This window comes from Symphalangus syndactylus, chromosome 17, assembly GCF_028878055.3.
Source record: "Symphalangus syndactylus isolate Jambi chromosome 17, NHGRI_mSymSyn1-v2.1_pri, whole genome shotgun sequence".
NCBI classification, from domain to species: domain Eukaryota; kingdom Metazoa; phylum Chordata; class Mammalia; order Primates; family Hylobatidae; genus Symphalangus; species Symphalangus syndactylus.
The window spans coordinates 88,660,674-88,675,175 of NC_072439.2; the positions used below are offsets into that span (position 1 = coordinate 88,660,674).

Below are 14,502 nucleotides of genomic sequence, written 5' to 3' on the forward strand. Positions count from 1 at the left end.
CTGCTGTATACATGCAGCTGCAGAGGACATTTGTGCACTGAGGAGGGCTTTGGGTGTGTTAATATTCTAGAAGAGGTGGAGCAGAGCAGCTATGCAAAGTAAGGAAGAAGGCAGGAGGTGTTAAAAGAAACACTTTAGAGAAAATAAATGTAACAGAGTTCATCTGAGCAAAGAACCATGCGTGAATTGGGCAGCACTCAGAACCAGAAGAGGTTCAGAAAGCTCTGCTGCCGCAGCAAGGACAGTGCACTTTTGTAGGCTGAACGTGGAAAGAAGACTAAGAAAATATATTTTACTAGAGTGGGAAGACCCCAGTTAGAGGTTAGTTGGCGGTTTCTGATTGGTGAAGCCTCTAGTTTCATTTTACTGTTTACATTGATTTGGATTTTGGTTTGCTTATGTAGAAGCTCTGGTTATGGAGACAACCTCAGGCTAATGGCCTCCTTATTTGCTTTAACAGAGGGATGGCAGAGGTAGAAGAGAGCAGATATTTGAGGGCCGTCACTACTGCCTTGTACCCTGGGTAACCTGCATGAAGTCTTCTCTGTAGCTTCAGAGCATCTAGATCCGCTGTCATGCCACCAATACACTAAAGCACTTCATTTTCCTCAGGGACTGATGATGTCTTGTTATTTCTTATTAGCATTCCAAGTCTTGTCTTATTTTTGAATTCTCAAGGTTCATTTTTGGCACACAAATTACTGAAGGCAGTCAGGAAATATTGTCCCATCAGAACTGGGAGAAAGACTCAACCCTTATCCTGGTCCATTGACCTATTTCCAACCTCAGCTTTGATGACAAAACTCAGCAGAAGCTTTCTTATAGACTAAGAGCACTTTATAAGACACTGCTTAAAGCTGAAGGAAACCCACTGAACGATCACCCTTGAGTATCTCCTTTACTAAGACCCATGATTATCTGGGAGTTAGAAGCCATAATAATAGCTGCCACTGTGCACAGTGATTGTGTGCTGGGTGCTTTACATATATTTTCTCATTTAATTCTCCTAACAACTCTATGATAGCAGTCACACTATGATACAGGTCACACTGGTATTGTTTCACAAATGAATAAACAGGCCTAGAAAATTCAACTAGATTTCCCTAGGTTAGCAGTGGAGTTGGACTTCAAACCTAGGTCTGTGTAGCTCACAAATGAACATTTATTATGCTTATACCATTTTGCCTCATTAGAATAATCGGAAGTCTTTCCTTTTTTGGTGAGGAAGAAATTTAGAGATTGGTTACCCTAACTGGTGATACAGAGCAAAGCTATGTACAAATTGCATCAAAGGGTGGCAGATCCCTACATTCACATCTAATATCACATCATTCCTAACCTTTTTCAATGTGGATAAGCATGACCTTAATCAAGTCATTTCTTAGTAAGATAGATTGTTGGTTGCTCATGACTCTCAGTGAAGACCCAGTAATGCCAAGCATCATGGCAGACAGTTAGGGGGAATATGTATCTGCAACTATGGGGCAGTATGGCAAAGATATTGAGGGCCAGGAATTTGACTACTTTTGAGGAGCGATGACAACTGAGTACAGGAAGTGAGAGGAAGGGAGCATGTACTGTGTATCATTTAATCAACCTTGAGCTTGAGACCAAAGGGAACATACCCTAAGTTTAACTAGGATGGGTTCATCCAGATATAATGGCATCACATCATAAATTGAAAAGTGTCTGTGTATAATTCTCTCTCTCTTATTTTTTTGAGACGGAGTTTTGCTCTTGTTGCCCAGGCTGCAGTGCAATGGCATGATCTCGGCTCACTGCAATCTCCGCTACCCGGGTTCAAGTGATTCTCCTGCTTCAACCTCCCAGGTAGCTGGGATTACAGTCACCCGCCACCATTCCCAGCTAATTTTTATATTTTAATAGAGAGGGGGTTTCACCATGTTGGCCAGGCTAGTCTTGAACTCCTGACCTCAGGTGATCCACCCGCCTTGTCCTCCCGAAGTGCTGGGATTACAGGCATGAGCCACCACACCCAGCCCCAATTCTCTCTTTTTAATAGTAATCTAATTAGATTTATTTGGCTGCTTTGTTTTCTGTCTCAGGTATGCTAAGTTTGTCTCTCAAAACTCTTTGTGGGCAGGAATTGTAGTTTATGTGGTAGTAATGGTTGTATTTTAATTTCACGGAGTGTCTAGCAGGTAATAATCAGCCAATAAAATGTTTCCATTCATTCACCAAATATTTATTGGATAGTTACCACGGTTTGGGCACTGGACATAAAGATGCTAGGGATACAATGATAATTATTACTTGGCAGTTGACATGCTTACAGTTTTAAGGAAAGACAGACATGTAGGCAAATTAAAATGACATTTTAATTTGATTAGAACATAATTGAGATTTAAGTAAAATTTATTGAGAACTCAGATGAGAAATAATGAGAAAACAGAGAGGGAGGCAGATTTAAGAACTATTCTGAGAGTAGAAATAGAAGCTTGTGACCTATTCACTTGGAATCCACACTGTTTATAGGATTGCTGTAGGGGCAGTGAGGTACTGGCTGCACAGTGATCCAGGAGCACTCAGGGTGAGGGAGGAGTTGAATATGAGGTGAGAAAAATGGAAAGTTGAAGATACCAAGCTTAGCAAGATAGTAAGAGGTGGAGAGAGGGAGGGAGGGGATTATAATGGTTATTATATAGGGAGTGCTTATTACTATGTGCAAGGTAATTAACATGAATTGCCTCATTTTTTCCTCATAATAAAAGAAGTAGGCACTTTTGAGGATACAGACACTGAGAGCAGTTGAGTAGCCTGTCCAAGATCAGACCTCTGAGGAGTGGAGGAGTTAGGTTTATGCCCAGGAATTCTTGCTCCAGAGTAAACAGTCATGCAGCTGGGTGGAGAAAAATTCCACTAGCTGATCAAGAACATCTGAAAAGCTCTCATGCTGATAACTCCCAATAGGTATGTCCAGCTTACACCTTCTCCCTGACCTCTAGACTTTCCTATCAGGCTTCCTACTTTACGCTCTGTTTGACCGTCTCATCTCAAACTCAGAATATCCAAAACTGAACTCCAGATTTCCTCTGCCCCTAGGTCTGCTCTTCCTTTGTCTCCTCTTTTTCCATTAAAGTAGCACCATGCGTCTAGTTCCTAGGGCTCCAACCCTTGGAATCATCATTGACTCCTCTCTCTCACACTCACATCTAAAATATCAGGCATGATTTTCAAAGCACATCTAAAATATACCCACTTCTCACTGCCTCCACTGCAACCACCTGGTCTAAGCCATGAGCATTGCTCATTGGGACTACTACTGTCTCCTTACTGCTATCCCTGTCTCCTATTCCTGTTCCCACATGGCAGCTTGAGCAATTCTGGCATATTAAGTCAGATCCGGTTGTTCTTCTGCTCAGCCACCTGCAGCAGCTCCTATTTTATTTGCTAAAAGCCAGAGTTCTTGCCAAGACCTCAAAGGCCCTGCCCAGTCTCCTCCACCTCCCCAACTTCGTTGTTTGTTCCTCCCGGACCCCGTCTCCATGTACCCTCTTCCTTGCTCCTTTCCTTCCAACCAGTGCACACCAGTGCACTCCTGCCTTGAGCCTTGCCGCAAACACGCTTCCCCAGATATTGTGGAACTCATTCCTTCACCATCTGCAACTCTTTGTTCAAATGTCCCCTTCTCAGTGAGGTCTCCTCTGACTGCCCTTTTGAAAATGGAAACCTACCTCAACCCAGTACTTCCGATCTCCCCTTTCTTTCCCTTCCTTCCTTCCCCCTCCTTCCTTCCCTCCTATCTTCCTTCCTTCCATCCCCCCCTCTTTCCTTCCTTCCTTCCTTCCTTCCTTCCTTCCTTCCTTCCTTCCTTTCTTTCTTTCTTTCTCTTTCTTTCTTTCTTTCTTTCTTTCTTTCTTTCTTTCTTTCTTTCTTTCTTTCTTTTTCTTTCTTTCTTTTCCTTCCTTCCTTCCTTCCTTCCTTCCTTCCTTCCTTCCTTCCTTCCTTCCTTCCTTCCTTCCTCTCTCTCTCTCTCTCTCTTCTCTCTCTCTCTCTCTCCTTTCTTTCTGAGATAGGGTCTCACTCAGTCACCCAGGCTGAAGTGCAGTGGTGTGTTCCCGGTTCACTGCAACATCCACCTCCTGGGTTCAAGTGATTCTCCTGCCTCAGCCTCCTGAGCAGCTAGGACTACAGGCGCCCGCCACCATGCCCGGCTAATTTTTGTATTTTTGGTAGAGATGGAGTTTCACCATGTTGGACAGGCTGGTCTCGAACTCCTGACCTCAAGTGATCTGCCCACCTCAGCCTCCCAAAGTGTTGGGATTACAGACGTGAGCCACCGCGGCTGGCCTGATGCCCCCTTTCTTGTACTCTGCTCTACTTTATTCTCTGAGCACTTAGCATCTTTTAAGATACTAAATACTTTTTTAATTTGTTATATTTATGATTCTTAGTGTCTCCCTTTGCTAGTATGTAAAACTCTAATGGTGTTGATCTTCATCTGGGTTATTCACTGTTGTATCCTATGCACTAAGAATTATACTTAGCAAATGTTTAATACTTTTTTTTTTTTTTTTTACAGTGAGTAAGTGTAGAATGTAAAGCTTTTGTGCAGGTCTCTACTTTAAAAGTTTTTGAAAGGATATGGTCTGACGCTAGGCACAGTGGCTCACGTCTATAATCCCAGCACTTTGGGAAGTCAAGGTGGGTGCGTCTTGAGCTCAGGAGTTCGAGATCAGCCTGTGAAACATGGCGAAACGCTGTCTCTACAAAAAGTAAAAAAAAAAAAAATTAGCTGGTCATGGTGAAGCATGCCTATAGTCCCAGCGACTCAGGAGGCTGAGGAGGGAGGATGGCTTGAGCCTGGGAGGTGGAGGTTGCAGTGAGCCGAGATTGCGCCAATGCACTCCAGCCTGGGTGGCAGAGTGAGACCCTGTCTCAAAAAAAAAAAAAAAAAAGAAAAAGAGAAAAGAAAAGAAAAAGAAAAAAAGATGAGGTCTGGAGTCTGAGGGTCTGGAGTCTGAGGGAGATGTCATTGGGGGCTGGCCATGTGGAAGCAGGAATCTTCCCTGTATATGTGGGCATTTCAGGACTGGCAGGAAGCTGGTCCCAGAGGAGGCTAAGCTGGGGAGGATGCCTGAAAGGCATTAGTGGGAAGGAGTTTGAAAAAGACCCAGAGAGGCCTGTTTGAAATAAGTATTGGAAAGGACTCTTTACATTTTGCAATTAGAAAGGCAGTTTCAGTGGAATGATGTGAACCGACTTCAGTTATTTGAGGAACCAGTAGAAGGTGGGGAAGTGTAAGCAAGTGTAAGCAAGTCAAGAGACCCTGCCATAAGGAAGCAGAGATTAGGTTGCCGTTTGAGGAAGTGATTTGTTTGAGGTATTTTTTTTAGCTCCACAATATATCATGTTTTGGGTGTGGGTAGGGATGGGGGAAATGACACAGTAAGCTAATAACATCCAAACCAGCTTGTGAAACATTGTGCAAGTTATATCTGGTTCATACCAAAGAGTCACTACTCAGTCCAGGCCTCTGTCATGCCTGGCACATAGTGTTGAATGTTGTATCCAATAAATATTCAACAATAGATATTTGTTGAATACAGTATTAAATACTGTAGGATTTAGACAGGTCCCTGTATCAACAACAGCAACAATGACCACCACCACCACCACCACAAAATAACAAGAATGTCCGACGTAGGGGGTTGCTTTTTGATCCACTTGCCTTTGGCTAGTGGTGTCTTTCTCTCCTTAGCGACATGTTCTTTAGCGCTTTCGGCAGCTGTATGTGGCTCTATTTTGGTCTCCTCTTTACTGCATGGCGATTACGTTTTCAAGAGGCGAATCTTCAGGGTGACTAGAGTGACATGTTATCTGAGTTCTGGATGGAGGTAAAGGAATATCACGGTGAGTCTGGGGAAGCAAGGGGACAAGAGAGTTGGCCAAATGAGGCGGAAAGACCCCGGACTTGCGATCAGAAGAACCTGATGTCAAATCAGATCCATCTTACAGCAAGTTGAGCCACCTCTCTGAAAGTTGGATTTAAATGAAAGTTGGATTTTATAGAAAGAATAGTGTCAGGAGAAAAAGAAAAACAAGGAACCATGACTTGCTAAACATACTCAGAACCAAAGTTTTTCTTTCTTTCCTTTTAAAAAAAAGTGTTATACAGTGAATAGAGGCTTAGTTGCCTAATGGTGGCAAATGATGTAATGTTCACAGATGTCCTGGGGGAAAACAGAACAATCAACTTCTATTTTACTCTTACCGTTTCTGAGAAAAGTCAGGCAGACTGCATAGGAAAGGAAGGAAGGAAAGAAGGAAGGGAGGGAGGGAGGAAGGAAGGAAGAAAGAGAAAGAGAGACAGGGAGGGAGGGATGGAAGGAAAGGAAAGCAAGCAAGGAAGGAAGGAAGAAAGGAAAGAAAGGAAGAAAGAAAGAAGAAAGAAAAAGCCCCTAAGGTTAGTAAGTATCTTATGTCCCTGGAACTACGCCAGGCACATACATACCTTACTACCTTCCTTATCCGGTGAAGGGCATTACATCCGTGTTTTAGGTAACCTACCCAAGGTCCACAGCTAACAATGGGGAGAGAGGATACAACAAGCCTTTGGGGGAGAAAATTAAAGCCTGTGGCCCACAAGAAATAAAGCCAAGAAATGTAGTTGCTTAAAGTCAGCCAGATTCCCCAGCACCCAGCATAGTGTCTTATTCTTAGGAGAATTTGAGAAATATTTATTTATCTAAGGGATGGTTGGTTGGTTGAATGAATTACCTGAGGAAACCTGAAAATGTTTTTTGCTGAAGTGCTGTCGAAGGTCCTCAAGGTCTTGTGGAGATGGGAGAAACCTAGGGGGAGAGAAATAAAATTTAAATTTTCAGAAGGAATAATTATAAACCAACTGTATCAGGCAGTAACTGAGATGACCTATATAAAATGCATAGCACATAGTAATACTCAACAAGTGATAACTATGATATTTAAGGGAATTATTATTTTCATTAAATAAATATGTTTCTGCTGCTGCTTCTTATGCTGGAACTTGAGACACAGAGTTATTGGGGCTCATATTTAAAAGCACTTTAGTTTTTCTCTATGCATCATGTCCATGGTGTAAGGTAACCTCTTGCCCAGTTGGCAGTCATGCCTAGCTTCTCATACCTCTGCTTTAGTTCCTCTTTGTGGTGTTGGCACAGTACAATTTATATACGGCCATATAGCCTATATGTTAAAGACCATGCCAAGTAGCTCCTCAGTGGTCAGGCATTTTTGTATGATACAGAAGCATAAACTTTAATTGACATTGATTGTGGTGGTAATTAACTTAAAACTCTTCTGTTAGACAGTGAACATCTTTGTATCCTCGGTAACAGGGTTTCTATTCTCATAGACGAGATGGTAAATGTGGACTGGATGATGGTTCAATTGGTTTACATGTAGAGTGCTTCTGGAACTGTCTCTAACGGGTGCTAATTTGTGTTGGTCATGGGGATAATGCCTCTCCTCAGCTCTAACCTGTGATTTAGATGAACACATAATGGGCTTGTTGATCACATTGATGGAAAATTTGAAGCTGAGAGGGGTAGTAAATATTGTATTTGCCAGAATCAAGATTCCCTATAAACTTAACAGCCTACAGGAAGGACTGAGTGAAGAAAGACAGGCTGCACCAATATAAATGTAAAGACCTAGCTGTAGGCTCCAAATACCAATGGTTAAGCCAGGCTGTGTGTGTGGCGGTGGGGGTGGGGGTGGGGTTGGGCAGTGGTGGGGTTAAGGATTAGGACTTGTAAGAAAAGATAGTGAGGTTATCAGTTGCTCACACTCTGTAATCCCAGCCCTTTGGGAGGCTGAGGTGGGGGGAATCACTTGAGGTCAGAAGTTCGAGACCAGCCTGGGCAACATGGTGAAATCCCATCTCTACAAAAAATACAAAAATTAGCTGGAGGTGGTGGTGTGTGCCTGTATTCCCAGCTACTAGGGAGGCTGAGGTGGAAGGATGACTTGAGTCCGAGAGTTGGAGGTTGCAGTGAGCTGAGATCACACCACTGCACTTCAGCCTGGGCGACAGAGCCAGAGCCAGACCCTGTGTCAAAAACAAACAAACAACACAAAACAAAACAAAAAAGGCTAGTGCACCTGATTTCAACTAAGTGAGAATAATTAACATGAAGCTACTAAAAACTAACTGGAAACTTTCAGTATTTGCATCTTAGAGGTGTAGTCATTCCTCTTGTTTTGTTGGGTCACACCTGGAACTGAGCTTACTGTCATTCTTTTAAGAGTGAGGGGGGCAAATGGAAATAGGCCCAGAGGACAATAAACAGAAAAGTTAGGAGATTCAGAAACCATGTTATCTAAAGAATGATTCAAAGACTGAGACTATTTAGCTTGAAAAAGAGAAGGTTTAGAAGAGTGCCATAGTCTTAAAAGATTGTTTTATGGAAAAAAGAACAGACATTTGTTAGAACCAGGAAATGGATGCTTAGGGGAATGGGGAAGAGTTCAGTCCAATGTATAAAACAATTTCTTAATTAATATTTCGCTGTCTGCAGACAGGCTGTCTTGAAAGAAGGGTTATCATTATTACAGATGTGGAAGTAGATGCTGGCTGGCCACTTTTTGTTGCTATTGAGTGGGGAATTTTTATTCATCAGATAGAGGATTGGGCTGATGTCCACTAAGATCTTTTCTAGCTGTGATGGTGTGATGCTAGGCCTCCCAGAACATAAGGCCCTATGCACCATGTTCAAGGGAACCTGGATAACATTGTTGGCAGGCTAATGGGAGCTGGCAGAAAGCTTGAGCTTTGGATGCAAAGCCAATGATTAAAAGCTTTCTGTATTTGACTTGCTGTCAGCATAGAGAACATATCAGTTTGAGTTTATGTAAGAGAATTAGTATTCCAAGGTGCCCACCAGGTAGCAGAATAACTGAGGGCATTTGATTTTGCATGTCTTCTCCCAAGGGATCTCAGGGACCCTGTGGACCTCCTGGATGTCCTTCCAGCGCTGCTCCAGCAAGGTCCCGGTCAACACTCTTCCTTCACAGGAACCCTTCCTTATCCACCCTCATCTGTAGGGGCAGTCTTTCCTCTGGGTGCTGTAGCCACAGGCTTTGGAGTTAGATGAGTTGGTTTGAATCCTAGCTCTGTACCAGCTCCATGACCTTGGGCAAGTGGCTTAGTTCTTCATGTAAAGCTTTTTTTTTTTTTTTTTTTTCCTTTGAGACTGCACCTTGCTCTGTCGCCCTGGCTGGAGTGCAGTGGTGCGATCTTAGCTCGCTGCAACCTCTGCCTCCCAGGTTCAAGCGATTCTCCTGCCTCGGCCTCCCCAGTGGCTGGGATTACAGGCATGTGCCACCATGCCTGGCTAATTTTTGTATTTTCAGTAAAGACAGGGTTTCACCATATCGGCCAGGCTGGTCTCGAACTCCTGACCTCAAGTGATCTGCCCGCCTTGGCCTCCCAAATTGCTGGGATTACAGGTGTGAGCCACCAAGCTCAGCCTAAAGCTTCTCATCTCTGTCTATTGAATGCAGGTGACTCGTTTCCACCTGCCAGGTTCTTAATGATCATTAGAGCGAGAGAAACTGCCCAGCAGCACAGCACTAGCATGTGTTCATGTTCAGTCAATGGTGTTAATATTTGTGATGACAGGCATAGACTATTGATAGACTTGATGACCCATAGGGGTAGCTACATGGTGTGAAGAATTCCTTGACTGGGGCTGAGGAGAGTTCTCTACCTCACCTCAACCCCAGCCGCCTTCTCCTGTCCCTCCCTCTTAGACCAATCCCTTCCTACAGGATGCTCTTCTTTTTTTTGATTTCCTCTAAAAAATTTCAATAAAGAAAATAAACCAGGAGGTAGAAGGCAGGAGAATCGCTTGAAGCCGGGAGGCAGAGTTTGCAGTGAGCCGAGATCGTACCATTGTGCTCCAGCCAGGTCAACAAGAGCAAAACTTCATCTCAGAAAAGGATATAAACCAGCTTCTGGCATTACCCAGGGGCAGCTGACCTAGATGCTTGTTCCAGTAAGTTCTCCTCACTCCCTTTCATGCTTGTCCGCCTCCCCACCTCCTCCACCCCTGCTTCCAGATCGCCTGCAGACCGCTGGGCCGGGTTTCACAGTATTGGCGTGAATCACCTCGCCAGGCTTCTGCCCTTTGTGCTTGGTGGTAGCTAACTGACTTTTTTCTTTTTCTCATGTGGTCAGGATTTTTCCACTGAAGCCTTTCATTTATGATGTGGGAGAGACAGATAGCACCTAGCTAGTTGCCTTCTCTTGGACTTGCTGTGATTTGACTTTTCAGCCAGGCCAGGTATTTATTTTCCCTTGGGTGGAGTGTGGTTCTCCCATAGATACCTCATTCATGATTCATTTGTTCAGGGCATACAAAAGGCATTTCTTAGGACCCAGCCTGGGCCTAGCGGTGTGGTAGGTGCCTGGGCTTCAGAGAAGGCTAGGACGGTTCCTAATTCTCTGAAAGGTCATGCCCTAATAGAGGAAACGGACATAGAAACTGTGAGGGGCGCTGTCTTGGGGTCTGTACAGGGTGCTGTGGGAGCCCAGGGAAGGGTTCCTAACTCACACTGGGGATCGGGGGGCTTTGGCTCCTGATACTAAATTACCTCTTATTTGATACACTTTTTATGTCAGACTTGCTGGTTCTTTCCACACATTGAGTCAAAGGGTGTCCCTGGTTCCTCCCTGGACGGACTGATACAGGCCATTTCACTCACTCTCCCAAGGGTTTATCTCCCCTGGCCTCTCCGAGTCTCACCAGTGGAGGTGTGTGTTCCTGTGGCCTGGGTTCCTTGGGAGCATGGGTGATTCACCGGCTGGCCTCATCCCATACTGATCCTCTGGGGTGATCCCTACTCACCTTGTCTCCTTTGCTCTCATAACTCCACTGCTGGGGGCAGAGGTGGAGATGTTGAGCTTGTGGGCAGAAATAAGTTCCACCACTGAGCCACAGAGCTTGACTCTGCTCACCTTCCCACAATGGAACTCAGAGTTGGAATCCTTTCCCCAGCCACCTCCCCTCCCATCTGAGGACAGAGGGTAACCTGCCCATCATCTTTGGGGTTATCTCCAATTTTCAGTCTCCCTCATCTCCAGCTGACCTCCCATATGGCCAGTTGATCCTGAGGTTGGGAATCCAGTTCTTCAAACTGAGCCCTTCAGACTCTGCTGTGGTACGTGGAAACAGTTTTAGTATCCCGCCATAAATACCTTCCAGAATTCTAAATGTAGTACATGACCATTGATATGGTTGGGCTGTGTCCCACCCAAAATCTCATCTTGAATTGTAATCCCCATATGTCAAAGGAGAGACCAGGTGGAGGGAATTGAATCGTGGGGGCTGTTTCCCCCATGCTGTTCTCATGATAGTGAGTGAGTTCTCACAAGATCTGATGGTATTTTAAGCGTTTGGTACTTCCTTCTGCTGCCTTGTGAGGAAGGTGCCTTGCTTCCCCTTTGCCTTGCACCGTGATTGTAAGTTTCCTGAGGCCTCCCAAGCCACGTGGAACTGCAAGTCAATTAAAACTCTTTCCTTTATAAATTACCCAATCTCCGGCAGTTCTCACACAGAAGTGTGAGAAGGGACTAATACAATCATGACCTTAAAAAATATATAAACAAAACAACACGGCCGGGCGCGGTGGCTCCCGCCTGTAATCCCAGCACTTTGGGAGGCCGAGGCGGGTGGATCATCTGAGGTCAGGAGTCCAAGACCAGCCTGGCCAACATGGTGAACTCCCGTCTCTACTAAAAATACAAAAAAAATTAGCTGCATGTGGTGGCGGGCACCTATAATCTCAGCTCCTTGGGAGGCTGAGGCAGGAGAATCGCTTGAACCTGGGAGGCAGAGTTTGCAGTGAGCTGAGATCTTGCCACTGTACGCTAGCCTGAGCAACCGAGTGAGACTCTGTCTCAAAAACAACAACAACAACAAATATTTGAGGCCTACTTTTTGAGAACAGAAAAGCAAATTAGACGTGGTCCTTGCCCCTAAGGTGCTCACAGTCCACCATCTATCTAGGTCAGATGTTTTCCACTGCTGGTCAGTGTTTATGAGGCAAACTGTTTACTAACTTGCCTAACACTGCCTGTCCCGTGCAGTTCTTCCTGGGATGACAGCAGCTAGATCCTGTGACAGAGGACAGCTGTTCCCCGCTCCCTCCCATCACTCCCCTCCTCTGTCTCCCGGCCATAGCTGTGGGCTGCAACTCTGACTTGAGCGTTTGCGTCCCCAGTGCGTCTAGCTTCGGGTGGGGGCTGCCTTTGCAGGTACTGGATAAACACCTGCATGAAGAGTTGAAATAACAAGTTCATAAAGGAATCTAATTCGAGGGCACACTGCTGGTGGGCCCTGTTTGGTGGCCCTTGGGCAGAGCACATCCTTTGATCGTTCACTCTCATAAACATCCAGTCTGGTTCTTAAGTGGCCATAATAACCCGGTGGAGTTAAGATTCCCCGTTTTTGGCATAGGGTCACCTGTACGTCTTTCATTCTAAACAAAAAAGTCAAGCGTGTCTTGTCCTGTTCTCTCAAGCATGTCAGTGAGATGGAAGACATAATGGTGGCCAGAGAAGCTGGAAGCGAAACTCAACAGAGGCGCGGACTTGCAGAAGCTACCGCTCGGGATCACGGGGTGCAGTTTTTCTCTGCTTCTCAGTTAGATAACTTGACAGGGTTTTATTTATTTATTATTTTTATGTTTTAGGAAAATAAGAGGGCTAGGTAAATAACTGTACCTTAAAGGCCTTCTTTCCACCCGGGGTAGCGGCATGCCAGAAAAGAAAAGGGTGGGCCCGGGAAACTAGATTTGAATTTTGGTTTTGTCACTTTCTAGCTGTGTGACCTTTCGAAAATCATTTGATTCCTCTGAGCTTCAGCTTCTTCAGCTGTGAAATAATCAACCCACAGGGTTATTCAGAAGATTTACAATAAAAGAGAGAACCTAGCACATTACTTTGTGTAAGCGATATTTATAACAATGATAATCATCGTCATCATCATAACGACTGAATGGTGGGCTCTCTGCGGCTGCCTGTAGGTAGACATGGCTCTACTTCCTCATCAAAGAGGGTCTCTGTGGCCTGAAGCACTCGCAGGCTCCTTGCCTTCCACATATTTCTATGTGTTGGGATGAGATTGCCTTCAATCCTTAAATATCAACTAGTAGAAGCCTAGTACAGCTTCACCTTGGAGGAGAAAAATATGTCGATTCAGCTCTACTCAGCAACTTTTTTAAAACGGAGAGATTGAGAGAGAAAGAGAGAGTAATTGAAATAATGCCCACAGTTCTGACAGCCACTTGGTCAGCTGAAAGCCTGCAAGTGCAGGTGGGGAGATGTGAATTAGAGTTTTCTCAGTCTCTGTAGGGTGAGCAGCTTGTTGGGCCAGGTGTGATCCCAGTATTTAAATGTTTGTCTTTTTAGTGTAACATGGTAGTAAACTGGTGCACATCCTGATCCCTTTCAGGGCTAGAGTCTAACACAGCTGTGTTAGATTCACTGAGTGAATTTTATATGAGTGTTCAGGGCTGTATAAACAGACCATAAATTCTGTATTTCATAGGTGATTCAAAGTGAGGGGACTTTTTGTTTAACTTTCATTTACTGCACATGAATAGTCATACAAAATAAGATGTTATTTTAACTGACTTCAAATTCAGCTGTTTATTTTTTCATTTTTACTGTAGGTATTTCAGTATGTGTATTTAAAAGATAAGACCCTTTAAAAATAGGCTGGGCACAGTGGCTGACACCTGTAATCCCAGCACTTTGGGTGGCCAAGGCGGCCAAGGAGTTTGAGACCAGTCTGGCCAACATGACGAAACTCTGTTTCTACTAAAAACACAAAATTTAGCCAGGCATGGTGGGCACCTGTAATCCCAGCTACTTAGGAGGCTGAGGCAGGGGAATCGCTTGAACCCAGGAGGCGGAGGTTGCGGTGAGCCAAGATCACGCCACTGCACTCCAGCCTGAGCAACAGAGTGAGACTCCCTCTCAAAAAAAAAAAAAAAAAAAGAGACCCTTTAAAAATAAAAACCACAAGATACTATTATCACATTCAAATCAGTAAGTATTCCTTAACACTAGATATGGAGTCAATATTCAGTTTTCCTCAATTATTATATATATATATGTGTGTATGTGTATATATTAGTGTTTATGTGTATGTGTATAGATATGGGTGTGTATAATTTTAAAATAGTTTGTGTATTCAAATTAGGATCCAGATAAAATCCAAGTGCAAGAGATTGATAAGACCTTTAAGATTGTTAAAATGGGCCAGGCATGGTGGCTCATGCCTGTAATCCCAACACTTTGGGAGGCCGAGGCAGATGGATCATGATGTCAGGAGATCGAGACCATCCTAGCCAACATGGTGAAGCCCCGTCTCTACTAAAAATCAGAAATTAGCTGGGTGTGGTGGCCCGTACCTGTGGTCCCAGCTACTCGGGAGGCTGAGGCAGGAGAATTGCTTGAACCTGGAAGGTGGAGCTTGCAGTGAGCCGAGA

The 14,502-nt window shown here is 44.4% G+C and overlaps 1 protein-coding gene across 2 annotated transcripts in view; it reads left to right on the forward strand.

Moving 5' to 3' along the window:
• ST6GAL1 (ST6 beta-galactoside alpha-2,6-sialyltransferase 1) overlaps nt 1–14,502 on the forward strand; it is a 151,109-nt gene that overhangs the window by 52,561 nt on the left and 84,046 nt on the right. The gene's annotated exons all lie outside the window — the stretch shown is intronic.